Genomic DNA, 24,006 nt, shown 5'->3' with positions numbered 1-24,006 from the left:
GAAAATAGTTTTACTAAGATGGTATAATAAGATCAGTAGTTAGAAAAACACTAAAGGTGTACTCTTTCCCTGAACACACAAAGTACCTGGAGAAAGTGAGATCAAACTTGAAGTACACAGATAATGAAGATCACATGTTTAAAAAAAAAACATTGGTTGATGGAAGTTCTTTCTCCCTTGCAGAGTATATCATAGATTCTCCTTATATGTAGCTCTCTATTGGGTTTAAAGGGGTGGTGCTTTTGATAAGTCCATATATTGCATTAGTACAATGGATCACATTCCTTGAAGCAACTTCTTTCCTTGAGTAACTATTTTTTTCCACATCTGTGTCAATAAGTATATTTAGTGTGTCCCAGGCATGTCACCCTTTGCTCCCAAATGGATTCATTGTCTCCTCCTTATTTAGTGTTATAATAAAAGTAGAGATGAGGGGAGACCCTCCCACAAGAAAATGCTTTTCAAGGGCTTGTCTAAAACTATAAACCCAAATTTCAAAACTGAAATGTCTTACCCCTAAGTTGGACTCCTCTATATTGGAAAATTGCTTAAATTTCTCTAATATGTAAAGCATCTTAAGGAAAAACTACCTTGTCTAATTAGTCAATCATTTCCCCCCTTCTTAAGTCAGTCTAAGAGGTTCCCACCTCAAGGTATAAACAATCTTGTTTATACATCATGTTCATTTTTTGATTGATTGATTCTATAACTCAATTTTAAAAGGTCATTTACCCTTGATGAAAGTATCAATGGAGAACATGTTAAAAAGGTGAGGTGAATGCTACCTTTAGATGAGGATTTACCAAGAGAATGATTGTTTTTTTGTTTTTTTACATGAAATGGAAAAGACTTAGGATGATTAAATAGCTGTCTTCAATTAACTAAAAGACTGTCATATAGAAAATATCTTAGATGTATTCTGCCCAAAATGAGAAGCAATGGTGGGAAGTTAGAGACATACCACTGTAGCAGAGTACAATGGGTAAAAGAAAACAACTTTGTAACAAAGCTGCTTAAAAGTGGAATAGTTGCACTCCTCACCAAAGATCTTCAACCAAAGTTATACATCTAGGACCAAAAAGGGATCTCACAGACCCTCTAGTTCAACCCTTTCATTTTATAGGTGGGGAAAGTAAAGCTGGGGGAGATTGACTGCCCTTCTCAAGATTAGTCAGGTAATAAGTATTAGAAGTGGGATTTGAATCTACATACTTTACTTCAAAGATATTAACTTATCAAAAATATTGCAAGGATTATTGCTTCATATACCTATTTAAGATTTATTGTTACATGAAGTATAAGATATTCATCTAAAACTAATTCTATTAAATATCTTTCAATTTGCCTAGCAGATAAATTTGTTACCCCAAGAAGGGGCAGTGAACAAATGGTGGAGGATGAATTTGTATAATTATATCTTAGAAGGCTCTGACATCCAAGATATAGATATATAGATATAGAAATACATATACATATATATGTATACATGTAAGACAACTTAACACAATAATAAGACCAATAGCCATTAAATGAATAAATGGAAAAGAATAAGAATGATTCCCAACAGAAGAATTTTACACTATTAACTGTAGACAGCTGGAATTCTGAAAAGGGGTACTTAAATCTAGGTCAGCAAGGTACTTATAGTTAAGCATGTACTTAGTACTTAGTATGGTGATGTAATGTTGCCCACTCACAATGTGATGTAGTGATATAATCATACTGAAGTATTTAAGGGCTGGGAGAACTGGGAACTCTCTCTCAGCCACAGACACAAGAGAAGATTCCAGATTCCAGACCAGCCACATGGTAGCTCTCCTGCCTCCTTCACTCCTCCACTCTTCCACTAAGACCAAGGACTTTCCACACTCCTCCACTCCCTCCAGGGAAAAACCCTTGTGGTTTGAAACCCAATGAAATTTGTCAAATGGATGTGACCCATTATAAATTTTTTGGTCATCTATCTTTTATCCATGTTTTCAGGATTTACTTTTGCAATACTAGCAGCAAAAGAGACAGCCCAAATAGTCACTGAATTCCTTCTATAAGCTTTTGCAATTATGGGTGTGCCACAAGCAATAAAAACAGACAATGGACCTGCATATACTTCTAAACATTTTGCACACTTTTGTGCACAGTATCAGATTTTACACACCACTGGCATACCTTTTAATCCTCAAGGATGGGCTATAGTAGAAAGGAGAAACAGAGACATCAAGATGCTCCTCCAAAAACAAAAGAAAGGGGGAGCCACAGGTAACGCTAGAGAACTTTTAATTCTAGCTCTTTACACTATTAATTTTTTTTTATTTTTGATAAAGATGCACTGGCTCCTGCAGACAGGTTTTATAACCCGCCAGAAGGGCACTGTCCAATGTGAGCAGCTCCACTATCTTTAGATAATCGCCGGGTGATGTGGAGAGATCCAGAAAGTGCTGAATGGAAGGGCCCTGATAGTTTAACTGCTTGGGGGAGAGGGTTTGCTTATATCTCTAGAAATGGAGAAGGAATCATATGGGTGGCAATGAGCCATATTCACCTTGTCCATCAGAGAGAATCGGAACAGACTCTTGAAATGAAGAAGATCTAAGAAACATCAGATGATTCCATCACTGACTGTGCCCACCACTGAAAGAGCATGGTAGTTATGGCAATTGACTCATGAACATCAAAAAATTGTTGATAAGGCTGTTGCAGGACTTCAAAATCTGCAGGAATCATTGGATTCCTTTACACATGAAGTAATGGACAATAGATTGGTTTTGGACTATCTCTTGGCTGCTGAAGGAGGTGTATGTGATTGTTATTTATATACCCTCTTTCTGGGACTTACTGGCATGTAAATTCCTCATGTTGATTCATGTTGTTTGTTACATTACTACTAGCCTGTATTATGTTACTAGTGTTTCTGTAATACCTCCCATGCTGATGGATTTATGTATATCTTTTTCAATTTCAGCCCCAGAGGAAACCTACTAACAATATCTGGTTTGACTCCCCATTTCCCTTTGGTGTTTTCATCTCCCTTCCTGAGAAGTCAGGGAAGGCATGATCATTTCCTTTTTAGTGTTTTCACCTCCCTTCATGAGAAGTCAAGGAGGATTGTGATCATCTCTTTTTTGGTGTTTTCACCTCCTTTCCTGAGAAATCAGGGAGGGCATGACCACCTGTGTTCTAAAACAAAAGAAAGTGGGAGATGTAGAAGACCAGAACTCTGTACTTAAATCTAGGTCAGCAAGATATTTATAATTAAGCATATACTTAGTACTTATTATAGTGATATAATAGTTGGGCACACTCAGTGTGGTGTAGTGATGTAATCGTACTGGAGTATTTAAGGGCTGGGACAACTGGGACTCTCTCTCAGCCACAGACACAAGAGAAGACACCAAATTCCAGACTCCATCTTTGACCCAGCCATGTGGTAGCTCTCCTGCCTCCTTCACTCCTCTATGAAGATCAAAGACTTGGGCTGATCCCAAGGTCCTCTAAAGAGCTAATCTGGACATTGCAATTAACAATGACATAAGAGATTGCTCCAAATTATTTAAGAGAATCTTTTTGAGACTCTCTCAACAATAAGAGAAATGCAAATCATGCCAAAAAAATCACAAAAAATAACAAAATCTAAGAGGATTGGAGGGGTTGTAGAATGAAAGGCATGCTAATAAACTGTTGACAGAGTTGTGAATTGGTCTAACCATTCTGGAAAGCAATTTGAATTTATCCTAAAAAATGACTAAAACTGTTACATTCTTTGACCTAAAAATATCACTGTGAGATATGATAAAAAAAAAAAAAAAAGAAGCTACATATATACTAAAAATGTACAACACCTTTTCTATTATAAAAGAACTAGAAAAAAATAGATGGAGAGTGATTAAATAAATTGTGGCATATAAATCTAATATAATTTTGCTGTGCTTTTAAAAAATGAATATAATGAATTTGGAGGAGCATGGAAAGACATATGAGCTAATGCAAAGTGAAATAAAGAGAAATAGAGGCAGCTAGGTGGCGCAGTGGATAGAGCACCAGCCTTGAATTCAGGAAGACCAGAGTTCAAATCTGGTCTCAGACACTTAACACTTCCTAGTTGTGTGACCCTGGGCAAGTCACTTAACCCTAGCCTCAGGAAAAAATAAAAAAAAAGAAAAAATAAATAAGGAGAAATATACAAATAATATATACAAAATATAACAATAGGGAAATAATAATAACAACAAAGCAATCAAAACTAGATCTTTGAAATTATAATGATTGACTCCCTAAAAAAATCATAAGTCAATATGCAATTATTAAGCACCTAATGTATATCAGATATTAGGCTAAATACTAGGGATACACATGAAAAAAAAAAGAAAAAAGAAAGAAAGAAAAAAAGAAATCCCCTGCTCTCAAGGAGCTGCCCCTCTAGCTGGAGGGATGACTGAAAAGCACTCTTCAAACCTTCCACTTAAGGAAAGACTTACATAACATCTTTTTATCTATAACCATCTACTTGTCTATACTTATTTAGGCTTTTCCATCATGTCCTGACACTAGATTACTCATAGGGAAGGAAGCAGGATCTTGCAAAAATATGTATGATGTAAAACCCCCCCCCAAAATCAATAGTTTTTTAGAAGAAATAATAAATATGGATAGAATTTAGGGCATGTGGAGATAAAAGAGGGGAATCTACTAAGGGAAATATTATAAATAAATGTGTAGGCATGGCAAAGCATGAGAGTTCATGAAAGCACAAAAAAGTAATCCATTTTTCTGGAGTGTGGGGTACTGTCAGCTTAGCCATCAGAGATAAAGCTGAAAGGGTAAGCTATAGACAGTATATATAAAACCTTGAATATTGGATTTATGAGTGTAAATTTAATTCAGTAAATAAAGGGGAATCAATGACCTTTGCTTTAGGAAGATTAATCTAGTAATTGTATATACAGTGAATTAGATATATACTGAAGACTAAAAGAGCAATTTATAAATTATTGTAGTAGTTTGAGAGGTAAAAATGAGATACTTCAGTTAGATCCAAAGGAATGGAAATGAGGAAATATTTTTGAAAATATTGTAAATTGATTGGAAACATCAATGAAAATAAAACTTCCTAAAGGAGTTGCTTTAAGTTGTGGAAAGAGAGCAGGAAAAATTATGAGTTTGATTTTGAACATCAATACACCAATCAAAAAACACAAATTAAGTGCCTAATCTATAACAGAATAGAAATAAATGTTGAGTTTGAGGTTTATACCAGTGAGGCATTCAAGTGAAGATGTTCAGCAGACAGCTATAAATACAGGAATGAAGATCATGACGTAGGTCAGTATAAAAGATATAAATTTAGAAATAGTCCAAATCATAATTTATTGGGATAGTGAAGTCCTAAAATGAGGTTGCTAGAGGCATGTACAATAACAATGGGATGAAATGATAGTTAAGAAATTTGTATTGAGGAAGATAACATAAAATATATTTAAAAGACATAATGGAAACATTAATTCATAGTTTTTAATGCCATTACTATAAAGAATAATAATTGATATTCATAATGTTAGATAATTGATTATAAAGAAAACTTTAAATTCTGTTTAGTATACTTTAGAAAAGATGTACAATCAAAAGGACTGAATTTTTTAAAGTGGTTAATGCTCAACTAGGTAAGCTTTAGTTATCTGAAAAGTACCCTGTCCTTGAAAATGTCAGATATGAACAAGTTATAGTATGTGATTTGAAGGAATGCTGTTATGCTTTGGGATATGACAAAGTTAGGAGTGGGAGAAGGGAGGTATTATCAGAAAAACCTAGGAGAATTCTATAAACTGATGCAAAGTAAAATGGATAGAACCAGAATATTGTTACAATGATCAATAATAAAGAATTAACAACTGTAATCAAAACAATGATCCACAGAAATTCCAATGTAATCAAGATGGAAAATTCTATCTATCTCCAGAGAGAGAACAGATGAACTCTGTGTGCAGATTGAAGCATACTTTTTTTAATTTAATTTTTTTTTGCTTTTTTTGGCAATATAGCTAATATGGAAACATATTTTACTTGATTTCACATGTATGACTGATATCATTATTAGCCTCTCATTGAGTGGGGAAGATCTGGGAGGGAGGGAGAGAGTTTGGAACTCAATTTTTTTTTTAAATTGATGTTAAAATAAATAATCATTTTTTTAATTCCAGATATATTGACATATCACTTACATGATTGTAATTAAATGGATAATAGGTTATAAATTTGCTTTATATTGATACACTTCATCCTCCACTTTTGATCCATAACTTTAACTCCAATTCTGGGATTTTGATCTTGATTGGTAAGTCAATTATACCTAGATATCCCTGGAATCCCCACCTGCTCTTAGGTCATTTTCTATAATACTGTCTGATATATACAATTTCCACCATGCTCCTGAGGATAGAAATTGTCTTTTTATTATTATTATTATTATTATTATTATTATTATTATTATTATTATTGTTGTTGTTGTTGTTGTTGTTTAGTGCAGTAAATACCACATTGTTAGTGCTTAATAATTGCTTTTTTCTTTCATGAATATATAATTATCCTTCTTTTTAGCTTTCTATATCCCAAATTATACTTAAATATACAGCTATGTCACTCAAAACTGCTCCCTCCCCCTCCAAAAAAAAAAAAAAAATCACCTGGTGATAGTAGCAAGAGGTAAAGAGAAAGTATCAAGAACAAACTGAACTGCCTCTTTGGGACATGCCTTAACACCTCCAGCCATGACAGGTAGATCATAACCAGTAATATGTGCAGGTCTTTGAAATCTTGATGCCAAGTTCTGCATCTTTCCTCAGGCATTTCTATAATTTGTAGCCTATTTTCCAGATTCAGGAATTTCTCCTATTCCCTATTTCTAATTAAACTTCCTACAAAGCCAACTAATTTACTGGTACAAGTCATGCTATCCATTCCTACTTTTAGTAGTGAAATGTCTGCATTATTTAGAATAAGGAATGCTGCTTTAATTCTGTATAGTCATTTGCTGTTTAAAATACTCAAACAATGGCTATGGCTCCAGATCCAATAAACATCTTGCTTTGGAGAACAGGGGCCTTACATTGCTTTTTAAAACTGAAAAATGGCATCCTCCCTTTGCTTTTTGGATTAGAAATACAGAATTATGATAGTGACATAGAAAAGAGTCTTTCCAAAGTCATTGGGCATCCAACTCTGGAAACAAAAGAAACAGCATCAAGCTATCACAAAACCTCTTTCATAGAGCTAATATTTCTAGCTCCAAATGTCTGTAAGCTATGAAGTTGAATCCCAGTTGAGCAAGAAGTATTTTCCAACTGGATGGGATAGCAATGGATGATTCAAAACTACTAAAAAATTCCTATTCCATACTTTCTTAGGGTAAAAAGAGGGGCAAAAGAGGAGGAAAATATGGGCTACCAGAGACTTTTGCCTCATATACATTCTGCATTCCTGAAGAATCCCACAGCAATGAATTCCATCATGATAAAATCTATCTGAAATTAGCAACCTTTACTTACATTTAAAAATAAGGGTTTTTTTAAAAACCTTTATTTACATTACAGGATTCTATTTTATTTTATTTTATTTTTACTTCTGGGGAGACTTTTTAAAGAGAAAATGGCATAACTATTAATGTATTAAAATACCCTAGACTTCATAACTTAAGTAATTTGTTCAGGTTTATTGTATCATATAAATTTGATCAGAGAGAAGAGATTTTTTTTTTTTTAAGAGAGCAGATAAAACCGAAAGAGGAGCTCACTCATTTACTCATCATGAAAAATATAAAATGACAGAAATCTCTTCCTGCTTAGTGGGAAAAAAAAGCTTCTCTTCAGACTACATAAAATACAGGAGTATCATAACATTTAGGGCTGCATGGGACCTCAGAGTTTATCTGGTCCAACCTCTCTTATTTGATAAGGGAGAAAGATGAGGACAAGAGAGGTTAAGTAACTTGACCTACATCCTTCATTATATAAATGAAAGAGATAGTATTCAAACCCAAATCCTCATTTACCAAATAAGTAGATTAGTCTGGAGAAGTGATGTCAAGTCCAAATAGGGAGCCACTAAACTATGCATAAAGATCCCCACAGGTTATATATTGATTTAGAAAATCATATATCAACATGATCTATGTTCCACTGTATTTTTATTTTATTAAATATTTCCAATTATATTTTCATCCCTTCTAATTCTGGATTGGAGATTCTATGTAACTGAAACCATCAGGAAATGAAATTTCCTCAGAATACATCTACAGAGGAGCTTCATTCTTATCAATAATCATAATAATAATAAGCAAAACAAAAACAAAGTGTTTGTTGTTGGTCAATAGTTTTAGTCATGTCTGACTATTTGTGACCCCATTTGGAATTTTCTTGGGAAAGATAATAGAGTGACTTGCCACTTCTTTCTCCAATTCATTTTACAGATGAGGAAACTGATGCAAACAGGGTTTTGTCTAGGGTCACATAGGTAGGAAGTGTCTGAAGGCAAATTTGAACCACCAGTTCAAATGATAACTCTTTCTGACTCCAGGTCGAGCACTGTGTACACTATGGTACCCCCAAATATCAGGTAATCTGGGGCTGATATTACAGTTGGCATAACCTACCTGAAAAATAAGCAATGTTGGTATTTAATTTAAAAAACAGCCTCTTACCTAGTTACTAAAGAATTATGTATGAATTGATGTTACATACGGATATCTATATGGATAGATGTATGGACTGATATTAGAGATATTAGAGGAATTGGAATGGACCTCAGAAGTCATCTAATACATTCATATCCAATGAGGAATACCTTCCATAATACATAGACAAATGGTCATCTAGGCATCACCTGAACAACTGAAGTAAATAAAATACAATATAGCAGCTGGATCCACTGTAATTTCTAGGAAGTTCTTTCTATAGAAATGTACTATATGAAAAGGGAACTGAATTTGACATATAAAATCTTGAGTTCAAATCCCAGCTATTCCATATACTAGTTATGTGAATTTGGGCAAAGAAAACACTGTTTTACAAATATGAAATCTAACAAAATAAATCCTCACATTGGTCATTCCAAATATGCATGTTTTGCATATTAAATTCATCATTTCTCTGACATTAAGATAAATAACATCTTCATCATTAATCTCCTGAGATCATTTCATTAATCAAAGTCCTTAAATCTTTCAAAAATGTTTGTTTCCTCAAAGTTGTGGTTGTAATATAAATCATTCTTCTCATTCTGTTCACTTCATTCTGTATCAAGTTAGACAGTCTTCCCAAATTTCTTGGAAACTGTCCCTTTCATCATCTCTTATGCCTTAATGATATTCCATAACTCTCATGTACTATTTGTTATGTAATTCTTTAATTGATGAACATTTTCTTCATTTCCAGTTATTTGCCACCATACATATAGATGCTATGTGTACATATGTATATGGGTGCTGTATGTATATGTAGAGAGATGTTATATACAATAGAGATGCTATAAAGATATTCATAATATATAGATTCTTCTTTCTTTGATCTCTTTGGGGCATAAGCCAAGAAATGACATCAGAGTAAAAAGGTATGCCCAATTGTTGTTCCATTGTTTCTGACTCTTCATCATACCATTTGGGGTTTTCTTGGCAAGGATACTGGAGTGGTTTTCCATTTCCTTTTCTAAATCAATTTACAGACAAGGCAACTGAGACAAATAGGGTTAAGCGATTTACCTTGGGTCACACAGCTAGTAAATGTCTGAGATCAAACTTGAACTTGGGAAGATAAGTTTTCCTGACTTCAAGCCCAGCACTCTATCACTGAGCCACTTAGCTGCCCAAGGTCTCTACTGACCTCCATTCATTCATTCATTCATTCATACAGATATGCCTACATACATACACACATTCGCTCATCCATCCATTCATTCAAAAACATTTTAAGTGCCTACAATGTGTGACCAACTATTATGGATTTTTCAAGATATTCCTCCACTTTGATTAGTAGAGAGGTATCTAATTTCCTCTGGAAGGTACCATTTCTCAGCATCTGTGATCATATATGTAAACTGATCTTCTTGCAATTTTCCTATGTCAGCTTTTTGGGGGATAGAGAGGGAGATCATAAGGAACAGGAAAAAGTTGAATCCAGATTAAGAACTGTATTATGTAAAATGCCCATCATATAGATGGTACATAATAAATAGTTGTTGATTGATGGTTGATTGATGGCTTGTCCAAAGTACTTGTGTTAATAGCAGAGTCTAGATAAACTGACCATTTGGCCTGAGTTGACTTCCTATTATTTGAATCTGTTAAAATCAAGGTGACAATATTGTATCAAACTTATAACCACTCGGTGTTTTTATTCCCACACAACAAAATGAATTCAATCTTTTTTTTTCCTCCCACCCTTTCAAGTATATACGCCTGAGGAATATTAAAAGATGAAAAATATCAGCTCCAAAGAAACTTTTACAGAATAACAATATAGGAATAAATACCATCTATTATTGTTTTCATCACCATTCAAGACCCAGATTTACTGACTGACTTCCTTCTGAGATGAATCATAAATGATGAATATAAGTTTAGGAAAATATCAAAGGAGAAAGATGACAAGTGAAAATATCTGCTTCTGGACACCGAACCCTCATGGGACACTGATAGCTCTTTGGGGGTCAAGATTGACAGATACACATCTATGCCATTTAAAACTGTAAAGATTCTTTACCACCTTCCCAGAGGCCAGCCACAGTCATGTCACAATTTTATATCATGATCATTTTACAGATGACAAAACTGTGACTTGGGTACAGGGAGAAAGACAAATAATAAAGCAGTAACAGAGTCCAAGTGAATCCAGAGTTCTCTGGTTTGCTTAGCCCCAGGCTCCCTGGACTTCCCATTCTTTTTTTTTTCTTTCAATATTACAGGGCACTGCTCCTTCAGTTTATACTTAAGTCTCTCTAAACTTTCCTCTCTGTTTATTTGAGGGAAACACCGTAGGTTTGATTGATAGAGCAATTTGCATCTCAAGGCATCACTCGATAAATACAGTGAAAAGAGAGGCTACTCTCTCACAAGCCACTTTCTCCCCTTGGGCTGACTTTAGAAACTCATTGATGTCACTTCCTTCCTCAGTCAGCAAGTGAATTTTCTTTAATTCTCAAGACCAGCTGTCCATGCTGTCAACAGAAAGTTATTAAAATTCCTTTAAAGTGAATAAAAATAGCCTAAAAGCAAATGTACTTGGAAACAGGAAAGAATCAGTATGCAAAGTCCACAAACCTTTGAGCAATATAGTGTTGATCCAACCAGAGATTTCAAGAGTTGTCTATAGAAGATGCTGGGAAAATAATTAGAAGATGTTAAGCCACATAGTCCTTCATCTTTTATTAGCAAAGCCTGATGCAGTTAAAAATTGGCCCTTAAGTTTCATTTCTCTCTTTTTTTTTTTTTTCAAAGATGATTTCAATAAACATTGGAATGGCTTATGTCTTCCCTAAATGGGATTTCCTTTTTCTTCTTGAAGCTACAGAAAACATTTACATCTCTCTAAAAGGAAGACACTCGACAAGCAGGGGGGGAGGGGGAGAGATTTATCCTATGAGGTATTTGTATAAAATAGCCCAAAGACAAAATTACTTTTTAATTTTTTTTCTTATAGGAAGATTAACATTCTAATACACAGGAAAGAAGATATTTTTTTCTTAGCTATATATGTTGTAATGGTCTGCCTAGTTCCTTCCTTTTCCATCATTCTCTCCTCAACTTTTGCACTTCAGATCACTTAAACACCACTGTGTTTATCCCGGATTTTAAGATTTACACTGTCTAGTGGCAAAGGTACAAGAAGGAATCTTCAGTCAGTTCTTCACTGACTAAGCATTAAGATAGTTTAGAACTTGCTTCTCTAACCTTTATAAGGCAATTGGGCAGTATCTGTATTCCTGTTATACTTTCATGTGACTATGTTCCCATGTGGCACCCCATATTTTAAGAGACAATTTCCAAGATTCCTGTTCATAGGAATTTGACATCCTGTGACTGGGTACCTGATAACTGAATTGAATCCCTCTAACATCAACAACCTGTCTGACTGGGCTTCTGCCTTTCAGTTCAACCATGAATTATTGAGGAGCTACTTTATTGCCTAATTCCATGCTAAACACTGAGGGTGGAGAGAGTTTATCAAAAAGTTGTGAATGACCTGGTTCTTGCTATTTGCAGCTTACCTTGTTCTGGTAGAGTTTAAGTTTATGTACAACTCCACTTGTTAGGCAATTCCTTATACAAATCTATCCCACCAAATATTGAGAACCAGGTTGCATGAACGTACAGCATTAGATAAATCAATGATACTGGAAGCAGTTAACTTCATAGGGACAACTTAATAAATTGAAAATACATTCCTGAATGGCCAACATTCGGACTCTAAATAACTAAATGTAGTAAGACTATCTTATTTTTACTAGAAATTTAGCATATCTTTAGAATCAGAAAATGAATTTAAATCTTGGCTCTTCTAGTCATAGGATCTTAGAATTAAAATGGAAAAAAAAAAGGCACAAAGGCATTCAAAACCACCTTTCTCATTTTACAGATGAAGAAAGTAAGACCCACATCAATTAAGCATCTCTAACATCCCATAGGTAGTGAAGGACAGTTGTCTAACTCCAAATTCAATGCACTGTCCTCCATGTTGTCTCTCCTTAAATTTGTAAAAATCTGATAAGTTATTTAACCCCTCTGGGCCAGGTTTCCTCATCTTTAAAGTGAGATTTTTCTATATTATCTATTGTGTAATTCTAAATCCAGCTCTAAATTCATGATCCTATGACCTCTCCTCTTAAAGCCCTCCTTGGAAATTTATCTTCCCTCTATCTTCAGCCTCAGAGACCTAAGGATAGCTCAGCTAGGAGGATGAGTGAGAGACAAATTTGCCATCCAGTGTCTGTTTCACCTCCTTGGGCAGAAGAAGGGAAGCTTAGATAATATTTATGCTTGGTCCTAGTTGCTTTTTCCTGTCTCCTTTATCCCTTTTAGCTTACCTCAGCTCTGCATTCAGATCTGTGCTAAAAAAGGATTCTCCATTTCTCCATTAGCAGCATTTATGAGGCTAGAAACTGCAATCAGATAAAGGGATACAAAAAGACAGCAACTTACTTAAAGCTCTCTGAGGGTGAGACAGAAGGAAACAAGTGCTAGAAAAGCCAAATCACCACCTCTATTACCATCCCTCCTTCGATGGATCCTAAGCCCAGGACCTTAAGCCAAAAGGTCTTGGGAATGGCAATGCCCACTAAACCACTGGAACAGCTTCCATTCTGATTTCCAAAGCCATTAGCCAAATAATCAACTCATGTACAGTTTCTACCTAGCAACTGCTTGTGAACATGCTAATGCCCCTGCTGCCTCAGTGGTCACAACCACTGGAATCCCCTGCAAAGAAATTTCTTACCACCAAATTCCTCAGCACTGCCAAATGGTTCAACAGCAGAAACTGTTTGACTTAATAATAGTAGACATTAGAAGATGTTGTACCATCTGCACCATAAGGACCATGGGCCCCTTCTTTCTAACTTGAAAGGATTTCAGGTACTTTCTTTCCCATTAGAATGTGAGCTTCTATAAAGTAAGTTCTTTTATATTTCTATTAGTATTTAGTACAGTACTTACCATATAGTAAGTTTTTAATACAGGCTTTTTTATTCAGTCATTTAATCATCCACTCATTTATCCGTTGAATGATCCATGGGTCCTTTCTGCCAAGTTTTTAGATTAGGTAGAATCACTACTTTCCATTAATAAAATAATAGAATGAGTCCCTTTTATTGAGAATGCCATGAGAAAGGCAGCTAGGAGGCACTGTGGATAGAGCACCAAGCCCTGAAGTCAGGAGGACCTGAGTTAAAATCTGAACTCAGACACTTAATACTTCCTAGCTGTGTGACTCTGGGCAAGTCACTAAACCCAATTGCCTTCGGGGGAAAATGGAGAGAGAGAGAATGCCATTAAAGTGGGATTTTGCATAATTTAAAGTGGAATTTGATTTTAAATTTGACAAGAAGTTGTGTAGTGTTGAAATATTTGCTCCTGTTGCTGAGAACTACCTCCCTATTACTTCCACCCATTGTTTTCAGTTCTTCTCAGGTATCAGTCATAATACGTCTCAACCATCTTCTCCATGACAGATCTTCAGAATTTGACAACATCTATCATCTACTCTATATGTCTTCTCTTTTACAGTCTAAACACTTCTACTTCCTCCTATGGACCCTTGCTATGGCAGAGTTTTAAGCCCCTTTTTTGGAAGTTTTATTAAGAAATTATGGGAAAACAAAATTAACAAAGGAATATAAAAGCAGATGAGTTTATGAAGCACAAATTTCTATCCTAATTTAGGTAAACCAATTGGGATGACTATTGCTTCTTCAAGAACTATCTTTTCCTTTTCTTTCAACCTTATATTCTCTCAATTTCAATAGTCAGAAGGAAGATGTTAAACCAAAAGGTTCAAACTCCTATATCAAGGTACAGTTGGATTCATACCACTTCCAAATCCTGTCAGGATTCTCATCTTCTTCAAAAACCTGATTTCTAGCCTTATTTCCAGGACTTTTCTGACTTCAGGCCACTCTGCATTCACTCAATAGTCTTCTCTGACCTACACAGATTCTGTCCTAGGACAAAGTTCCAAGCCTTAGATAAACTATCCCTCTAACTCCCATTTATTTACATAGGAGAGATGATTGGCAGGTCATGAACTCAAAGGCAAAATTAAGTTTTGCTCTATTTAATGGAGCCATACTCCTCCCTAGGCTTTCTTCAATGACTCATCTTCAAGTACCCTTAGGGGAGTGATCTCCAGAAACCAATCACTACAGCTTTATGATAAGACAATTACTTTATGTGTACCATAAAAAAAGCAGACATAATCCACCAAGGGAAGAAGAATCATTGCCTCATTCCCCTTTTCTCCCTCTCTTTAAATTCTGATCAATCACAAAACTGCAAATGAAGAATAGAATAGCTCCTTAATACACACATGCATGCATGTATGATGCATGCGCACACACATCCATACATACACATACACACACACACACACACACACACACACACAATAGTAGGGACCTTTGCAACAGGAGTTCTAGGAAGTCAAAAAATAGAGATGATAAACATAGAACAAAGGAATCAGGATAGGTTCCACAGAAAGATGAAACATTTAAGCCAACAAAATTGGAACTAGATGGAGTCCCTGATAAAAGGTAATTCCTCTACTCGAATCCAAAAAAAAAAAAAAAAAAAAAAAAAAAACATTTATTAAGAGTCTGTTATATAAAAGGCCCTGATTATATATCATCCTCATCCTCATCATAGCTAGCATTATATGTGTATGCAACATTTTTAAGGATTGCAAAATTATTTGTAAATATTTCATTTTACCCTCAATAATTCTAGGAGTAGGGGCCCCCTATTTCTTTAAAAATAACCTCCATTTTGCAGATACAGAAACTAAAGCACAGAAAGATTAGGCAACTTGCCCAAAATTATTAAGTTTTTAACCCAGATTTTAACTCAAGGTTCCAAGTCTAGTATCTTATCTATTCATTACCTGTCCTCGAGAAGCTTATAGCCTAATAAAAAGATACAATATTTTTTTAATAGTCTTCTACTAATGTTTTTATATTACAACAAAACATTCAACACAATAATTTATTTAAAAATGAAAATTACTATCTCACAGATGGTCATAAAATGTCCTATTATGCATTTAAACAGACTGTGAAATTCTATCAGAGAAGTAAATAAAAAAAAAGAAAAGAAGCTGGTCAGGCTGTCAGATGGACATTACTTAAGAACTTCACTGGTACTTCTGATAGTAAGAGAAATCAAGGAAGATTTCCAGGAATTCAAGTGAACTGAATTGGTGGTAAACTCATGAGAAATTCATAGGTTCATCATTTTAGAACTGTACTAGACCTTGCAGACAATCTAGTTTAATTGCTTTCCTCTTTCTGAGGAAACTCAGGTTTGCCTACAGTCATACAGGTAGTTAAGTTTCAAAAGTGATTCGAATTCAAGTTTTCAGACACTTTCAATTTTAGTAGAACATGGACAAGATTCTAAAAGAATAGCCAGATATGAATAACTGATGTTTATCACTGTAGGGAACAATGTAGAAAATTTGAGGAAAGAGAAAGAGAGGGCTTACGGGACCAACCAGGACTTCCTTTAGTATATAGCACATAAGCTGAGCTCTGAAAGAAACTAAGGCATTTAATTAATAAATAAGTATTTATTTGATGCCCACTCTTGGCTTTAAAAATACAAAGATAAAAATGAAAAACTCCGTTTTCAGTGAATTTATATTCTACTAGCATCAAAAATGGGTACATATAAAGACAAATACAAAATATTTTCTAGGTTTGTTGTTGAATCATTTTTGTCATATACAAGAAAACTCATTGGCAGAAATATTAAAATTGTTTGTCATTTCCTTCTCCAGCTCATTTTATACATGAGGAAACTAAAATAAATAGGGTTAAGTGACTTCTCTAAGGTCACTGGGTGGTAAGTGCAAGAGACCAGATTTGAACTCAGAAAGATGTCTTCCTGACTCCAGCCCCAATACTCTATACACTGTCCTAGCTAATCCCATCTACCAAGTAATTTCTAGGTAAGAAACTTAGTCTTAGGGGGAATCAAGAAAATTCCAATTCAGAGAATGTTACGTAAACTAAACTTTGAAGGAAGTTAGAGGGAAGGTGTAAGGTACTGCTCCTTTAAGGTTTGTTGATGAGTTAAGCTCACTCTGTTCTTTGAGAAAAACTAATTTTGACAGACAGCTTTGAGAAGCTGTCTGGTTAGACAGTAACTGAGTTTTGAATGTGACAGGCTGTTATACACTGGAAAAATATCAGCATCAGAACTGTCATAAGAATTTGGAACAAATGTAATTTTTCTGATTATTGACAGAAGAGAATCTGATTGCTAATCATAAACTAAGATAGAGCATTCACATATATAAACCCAAGTCTTAATTCAGAAAGAGAGGAAAAGAGAGCGATGTAAAAGGCCAAATTTCTGAACTGCATCAGCTAAAGGTGTAAATAATGAACACTACAGAGGCTGTTAAAGATTTAGTCTAGCTAAACAGAGAATCAGAGAAAAATCTCAATGGATCAGCCTGTTTGACTGAGACTTCATATCCAGGATGGAATTAGTCAAGCACCTCAGGGATCAACTCAGTTTAGCAATAGGGATTAACTCAATTTACCTTGGTAGCAATAGCAGTTGGAGAATAACTACAGAAGCCTAAGGAAGTTTTATGAAAAGTTCCGGAGACAGAAAGAACACCAAATTTACAGTCCCAAAGTCATGAGTGACTCTGACCACATGGGTTTTCCTCATTCATGTATCTCCTTAGCTGTTTGAGTTTTTTGTTTTGTTTTGTTTTGTTTTAGTATATTCCCATTCTCAGAAAGTTGCTCTGAAATACAGTTGCTGAGGATTGAGTCAGATTTGACAATTGTTGAACAATTGCCAAATTATGAATCTGATAAATAATACCAATAACCCCAGGAATATCACATATTAAAGCAAATGTAATACTTGTGATATTATTTCTTTTGCTTTATTATTAAGCAAATAACTTTTTTAAGATATGAAAATGTGACAGTGGCAGTGATGGAATGAATTCTGTTTGGAATATGCTGAGTTTGAGATGTCTGTGATATCCAGTTCAAAATGTCCATTAAGTGATATGAAATTGGAGCTTGAGAGATATACCACAGTTGGATATAAAGATCAGAGAATCATCTGAGTAGAAAAGATAATTAAATCCATTGGATATGATGAGATCATCAAGAAATATAATGTAGAGAAAAAAGGAAAAGGTCAGGACTGAGCATCGGTGTGCATTCACAGTTAAGGGGCCAGAAATAATGATGTAGCAAAGGACTATGAGGAGGGTCAGATAAGTAAGAGAAGAACTAAGAGAGAGCAGCAATATGATGAAAATCCAGAGAGTAGAAAGTATCTAAGAGGAGTATTCTAAAGGGCAGAATATTCTAAGATGTGCTAAAGGGAGAAGGCAGAATATTCCAAAAAGTGCTGAAGGGATGATGGAGTATTTTCAAAAGTCTTGCAAAGGGATGGGGGAGGTGATAAGAGTATCAAATTTGTGGAACATAAAGTCAGTTGTCTGGCTGGAACAGAGGGATTATTGTGAAAAAAATAAATAAATAAACTTCCAAAGGTTGAATGAAGCAATTTTTGAAGAATTTTAAGTACTAAAGTACAGGTATTTTATTTAATCCTAAGAACAATAGGGAACCACTGAATGTTCTTTAGCAGGGGAGTGACATGAGGAGCATTCTGTTTTAGGAAGGCTACTTTGACAGGGGTGTGGAAGATAGGATTTTTACACCATTCAGCTGGAGTTTTTTGTTGTTTGTTTCTTTTGTTCTTAACCGGCTAAGGATTTCTACTAATCATCTATTAAAATAGTAATGTTCAATCCTTCCTTCTGCTTCATGGATTAAAAAATGTGGAGAAAATTTCCTCCAAACTAAATAGCAATGAGTATAATAATATTAGAAGATAACCCACATATATCACCCCACAAACATTATAAAATATTTTGAACATAAATAATAAGGGCATTTCTCTCCCTTGAAGTCCAGAGGAAATCAGCATTGTCCCCTCCTCTATGTATAGATCAAGTAACAGAATCTTCATTTAAACCTTCCTCTAACTTTCCCTCCCATAGATATAAATTGCCCAGAATTCCTAAAGAAGAGCGTGTTTAAATAGCCTCACCCCACCTATTTTCATTATTTTGATAGCACAGCTTAATTATCCGTAAAGGCTATTCATTTATTATCCTTGTGGTAACCCAAAGAACCATAGATTCTCAGATATTATTACCTCAAAGTGCCTCCATATTAGGGGACTTGGACGTGTCCCAAAGGTCCCCTACACAAACATCATTATTGGCATTTACACAGCACTTCAAATTTGCAAAACATTTCTCCTATTCATTTACTTTAACTTTGTGGCTCAGGTTAAGCTTCCATTCTCAGCTAACCAAAAAAGCATGAATAATGTTGTTTCCAAGCACAGTAAAAGTGTGTCCAACTTCTCTGGTCAGGGCTCCTAAGAGTGAACAGGACTTCAGCACATAACTTCACACCCTGTTCATTCCCAATCTTTCCCACCCCCAACCCTGGCCAAGTGGAAAATGGAGCTCACTGGGTTTCATTGATGATTCTTGGAACATTTCATAAGTTGAATTAAATTTCACACTGCTGGCTGTGATGAGGGCAGTGCCCTTGGTATTTTCTAAAAGTATGGGATAAGTTCACTGCCACTGGTAACTGGAGACAGCATATTTTTACAAACTCCCAGGTTAATATCTTCTAGCCTTATTGAAGTGCCTCTTCAAGAGTTATATCCACAACATACCAGTATTGATTAAAAACACAAAATTACTCTCCTGGAGCAGATGAACAGCCCATTGTGTTCATCACAACCCTGTGTCTTAATGGCTAAAAGAGAAAGGCAGAAAAATAGAATATAGCATCCCCAGAGGAAAGTTTTAGTTTCTAATCTACAGTGGTGTTGAACCTCTTCAGTCCTATATATCTGAGCAGGGAGGTATCTTTTTTTAGTAGTGATGTTGTTTCAACATCTGATTAATAATTACTGTCAATCACTCATTATTTCTGAGGTTTGTCTAACCTTATTTTATTGGACATGCAAATGATAGTAAACTCCAGGCTTTGACATCTTTTGTTCTTTACTATTTCATACATCTGATTTCAAGCACTTTAGGAATTAAGTCATTAAAATGCCAATTCCCTACCACAGGCAGCTAGATGACCCATTGAAGTACTGGACCTGAAGTCTGAAAGACCTGAGTTCAAATGCAGCCTCAGATACACACACACACACACACACACACACACACATATATATATGTGTGTGTATATGTATGTATATATATATATATATGTATATACACATATATCATCTCTGTAACATTGAACAAACTGTTTAACTTCTATTTGTCTGTTTCCTCACCTTAAATTAGAGATAATAAAAGCATATGATAAAATCCCAACTATTATTGTGATAATCAGGTGAGATATTTCAAAGTGCTTAGCACAGTCTCCAGCACATATTTGTTTCTATATAAAAGCTAGCTATTACTAGCTGTTGTTTTTCAAATGAAAAAGCTGAGACCATAAGAGATCGTGACTCACCCAGGCATACATAGCCAGTAGTAGTAGAGTCAAGTCACTCAAGCATCCTCTCTCCTTTACCAATTCATTCCCCAGTATACTATGCTGAGAAATAAACAAATTAATAGCAATATCTTTTGCTCTTGACATAATCTGTGTTTTATTTTCCTTTTGATTTGGCTCAAAAAGAGAATATCAGACATACTTGGTTTCACAGAGAAACTTGTCTCACCTTATAGGAAAGTAGGAGGGGAAAGGGGAAAAAAAGGAGAAGGCTAATAGAAGGGAAAACAGAAGTAGTAGGGGAAAGGTGTAAGAAAGGGGAGGGGCTCAAAGGGGGGAGGGCTGTTTGAGAGAGGTGGTAATCAGAAGCAAAATACTGGGGAGGAGGGAAGGGGGAAAGGAAAAAGAAAAGCATACCTTAGGGTAAATAAGATAACAGGAAATATAGAATTAGTTATTTAAACTATAACTAGGAATGGGATGAATTCTCCCATAAAACAGAAGCAGACAGCAGACTGGATTAAAAGCCAGAATCCTATAATATGTTGCTTCAAGAAACACATTTAAAACAGAGTGATACATACAGAGTAAAAGTAAAGGCCTGGAGCAGAATCTATTATGCTTCATCTGAAGTAAAAAACAAAAACAAAAACAAAAACAATAGGGATAGCCATCCTGATCTCAAATTAAGTAAAAGCAAAGATAGATCTAATTAAAAGAGAGAAAGAAGGAAACTATATTTTACTAAAGGGTATCATAGATAATGAAGCAATACTAAACATATATGTACCAAGTGGTATAGCATCCAAATTCCTAGAGGAAAAGTTAAGAGAAATGCAAGAAGAAATAGATAGTAAAACTATATTAGTGGGGGATCTCAACCTTGCTCTATCAGAACTAGATAAATCAAACCACAAAATAAATAAGAAAAAAGTTTAAAAGATAAATAGAATGTTAGAAAAATTAGGTATGATAGATCTTTGGAGAAAATTGAATTTTTTTCTAGGCAATTCATAGGACCTATACAAAAACTGACCATGAATTAGGGCATAAAACCCTCAAAATCAAATACAGTAAGGCAGAAATAGTAAATGCATTTTTTTCAGATCATGATGCAATAAAAATCACATGTAATAAAAGGTCAGGAGAAAATAGATCAAAAATTAATTGGAAATTAAATAATTTTATCCTAAAGAATGAACAGGTGAAACAACAAATCATACAAACAATCCATAACATCATCCAAGAGAATGAGAATAATGAGACAACATACTAAAATTTGTGGGTTGCAGCCAAAGTGGTTATTAGGGGAAATTTTAAATCTCCAGATGCTTACTTGTATAAAATAGAGAAAGAGAAGGTCAATGCATTGGGCTTACAATTTAAAAAGCTAGAAAAAGAACAAAATTAAAAACCCTCAATTAAATACCAAACTTGAAATTCTGAAAAAAAAGGGGAGATTATTTTCCTTTTGATTTGGAAACTAATATATTACTGAAATCTTTAAAGTGGTTTAAATTATCTATCTGTGAATTACCCACTAAGAGGATTTTATTCATCTTCTTCTAGCCACAAATGCAATTTTCAGCTACCATGAACTGTTTTCAAAGGACCTAGACAGCAGCTATTTAACACTATAAGTCAATATGTGTTCAGACAAAGAAATCTGAATGAATTTCTGCATTCATCATATAAAATATTCCTAGGTAAAATTACCAAAAAAAAACAAAAAACAAAACACATTATGCATTCCAGAACCTATTTATATATGATTTGGGGGGTGCTTCTGCTCCCCTGTTGCTGTCATTCATTCATATCCAACACTTCATGACTGCATTTGAAGTTTTGATTTGTCATTTTCTCCTCCACTTTATTTTACATACAAGAAATCTGAGGCAAACAGAGTTAAGCAATTTACCCAGGATGCCACAGCTATTAAGTTTCTGAGGCTGGATTTTAATTCAGGTACTCTATTATCTGGCTATCCCACCCACTTTAATCTTCATTCAACTTATTTACAATCACAACCAAAAAGACTTTTCACTCTAGTCAGACCAATCTCCTCAAGGTACCATGATTATTCCCACCTGCATCTTTTTTTTTTTTTTTTTCCATGTTATTTCTCAGCTTGGGCTTTCTTCTCTCTCTCTTTTTTTTTTTTTTTTTTTTGTAGTCTTTAATTGTAGTCTTCTCAAACTCTTCCCCTAACTGCTCCAATCCTCCCCCCTGCAAAAAAATAAATAAATGCTCTTTTCATTTTGTATAAAATCTGGACCATGCCACTTAGCATTTGAAAATATGTACTGAGATTTAATAATGCTGATTGTTTTAGATTGGCTAGTCTCATTTCAACAATCAGATGTTTATATAAGCACCTTGATCACAGGAATCATAAATGATACATTTCTATAATCCCCATACCTTCTAGAACACTCATAAATGCATAGAAAGAACTCAACATTTTTGATTTATTGGAATGAGTGAGTATAAAACATCAGAGATTAAATTCATGGCTTTTTTCTTTAGGGAAGGATATCAATGTAAAGTTTTTGAAAAATCAATTAAGACCACTGTAAAATTCCAAATCACTTGGAGATGTCACTGTTTCTATTTTAACTTTTTTTTGTTATTTAAATATAGAGATAGGGACTAAACCCAGGGCAGAGGTGTTAAATATGCCAAGAACACTCCTAAGTGTACCCTGAATCAGACTGAAATATAATTTAAATTATTTTACAAAATAAATAAAAATATAATAGAACATAGATGATGTGAATGCTTGATTTTCCAAATTAATGTGTGATCAATGCTAGGATCTTTAAATTTAGTGGCCCCATTTATTTTTGAATTTAACACCACTGGAACTCCTAGGTGAGAAAACTCCCTCCATCATTGCAAGTTGGTACCTTCTCTGCAATTTATAACCTTCGAGAGTTACATAGAGGTTGTGACTATTCCAGGGTCAAACATAATTATGTGATATGTCAATGGTAGGACTTGAGTCCAGATTTTCCATTCTAAAAGATAGGTATTTGATCCACTATGCCATGTTTTTCTCAATATGTGTATGTATGTAAAAATATATTAACAAACATTTATATACTACTTACTATATACCAGTTACTAAGCTAAGCTTTCTACAATTATTATCCCATTTGATATTCCCAATAACATTGGGAGATAGATGTAATTATTATCTCCATTTTATACATGAGGATACTGAGGAAAACAGAGATTAAGTGATTTGGCCAGGGTTGCACAGCTAGTAAATGTCTAATGTAGGATTTGAAACCAATTCTTCACTCCAAGCCTGATTTTGCACTTTATTCACTGAACCACTTAATTCCCAGATATACTTCTATTTATTGATTTATATTTGTATAAGTAGTAAGTTTGATTTTTTTCCTATCAAAGATGTATGGAATATTGAACCTTTTTAAAATTCCTTTTTACCATGGCTACTTTAAAATAAAATGAACCTTTAAGTGGGCTTCTGAGAGTCTTTAATACCTTTTACTATTTCAGTGAATGTCATCTGGTCCTAAAGATTCACTGAGATTCAGTGGCTAAGCCTTTAAGCCTTGTATTAAATGCCTTCATCCTGACAGTGACATGAACATTTCCCTATCACCTTTCCAACTCAAGAAGATAAACTATTATGATTATAGTTTCTTCCTCATTTTCTACCTCAAGGCCTACTTTTCAAGCTGTTTATTTAATTCAACAAATCAGTTCAACCAA

The 24,006-nt window shown here is 34.5% G+C and overlaps 1 protein-coding gene across 1 annotated transcript in view; it reads left to right on the top strand.

The window, feature by feature from the left end:
* Nucleotides 1–24,006, top strand: part of CHST9 (carbohydrate sulfotransferase 9) — a 333,686-nt gene that overhangs the window by 282,409 nt on the left and 27,271 nt on the right. The gene's annotated exons all lie outside the window — the stretch shown is intronic.

Source organism: Sminthopsis crassicaudata, chromosome 1 (assembly GCF_048593235.1).
Source record: "Sminthopsis crassicaudata isolate SCR6 chromosome 1, ASM4859323v1, whole genome shotgun sequence".
NCBI lineage: Eukaryota > Metazoa > Chordata > Mammalia > Dasyuromorphia > Dasyuridae > Sminthopsis > Sminthopsis crassicaudata.
This window is presented reverse-complemented; position numbering and strand designations above follow the sequence as displayed.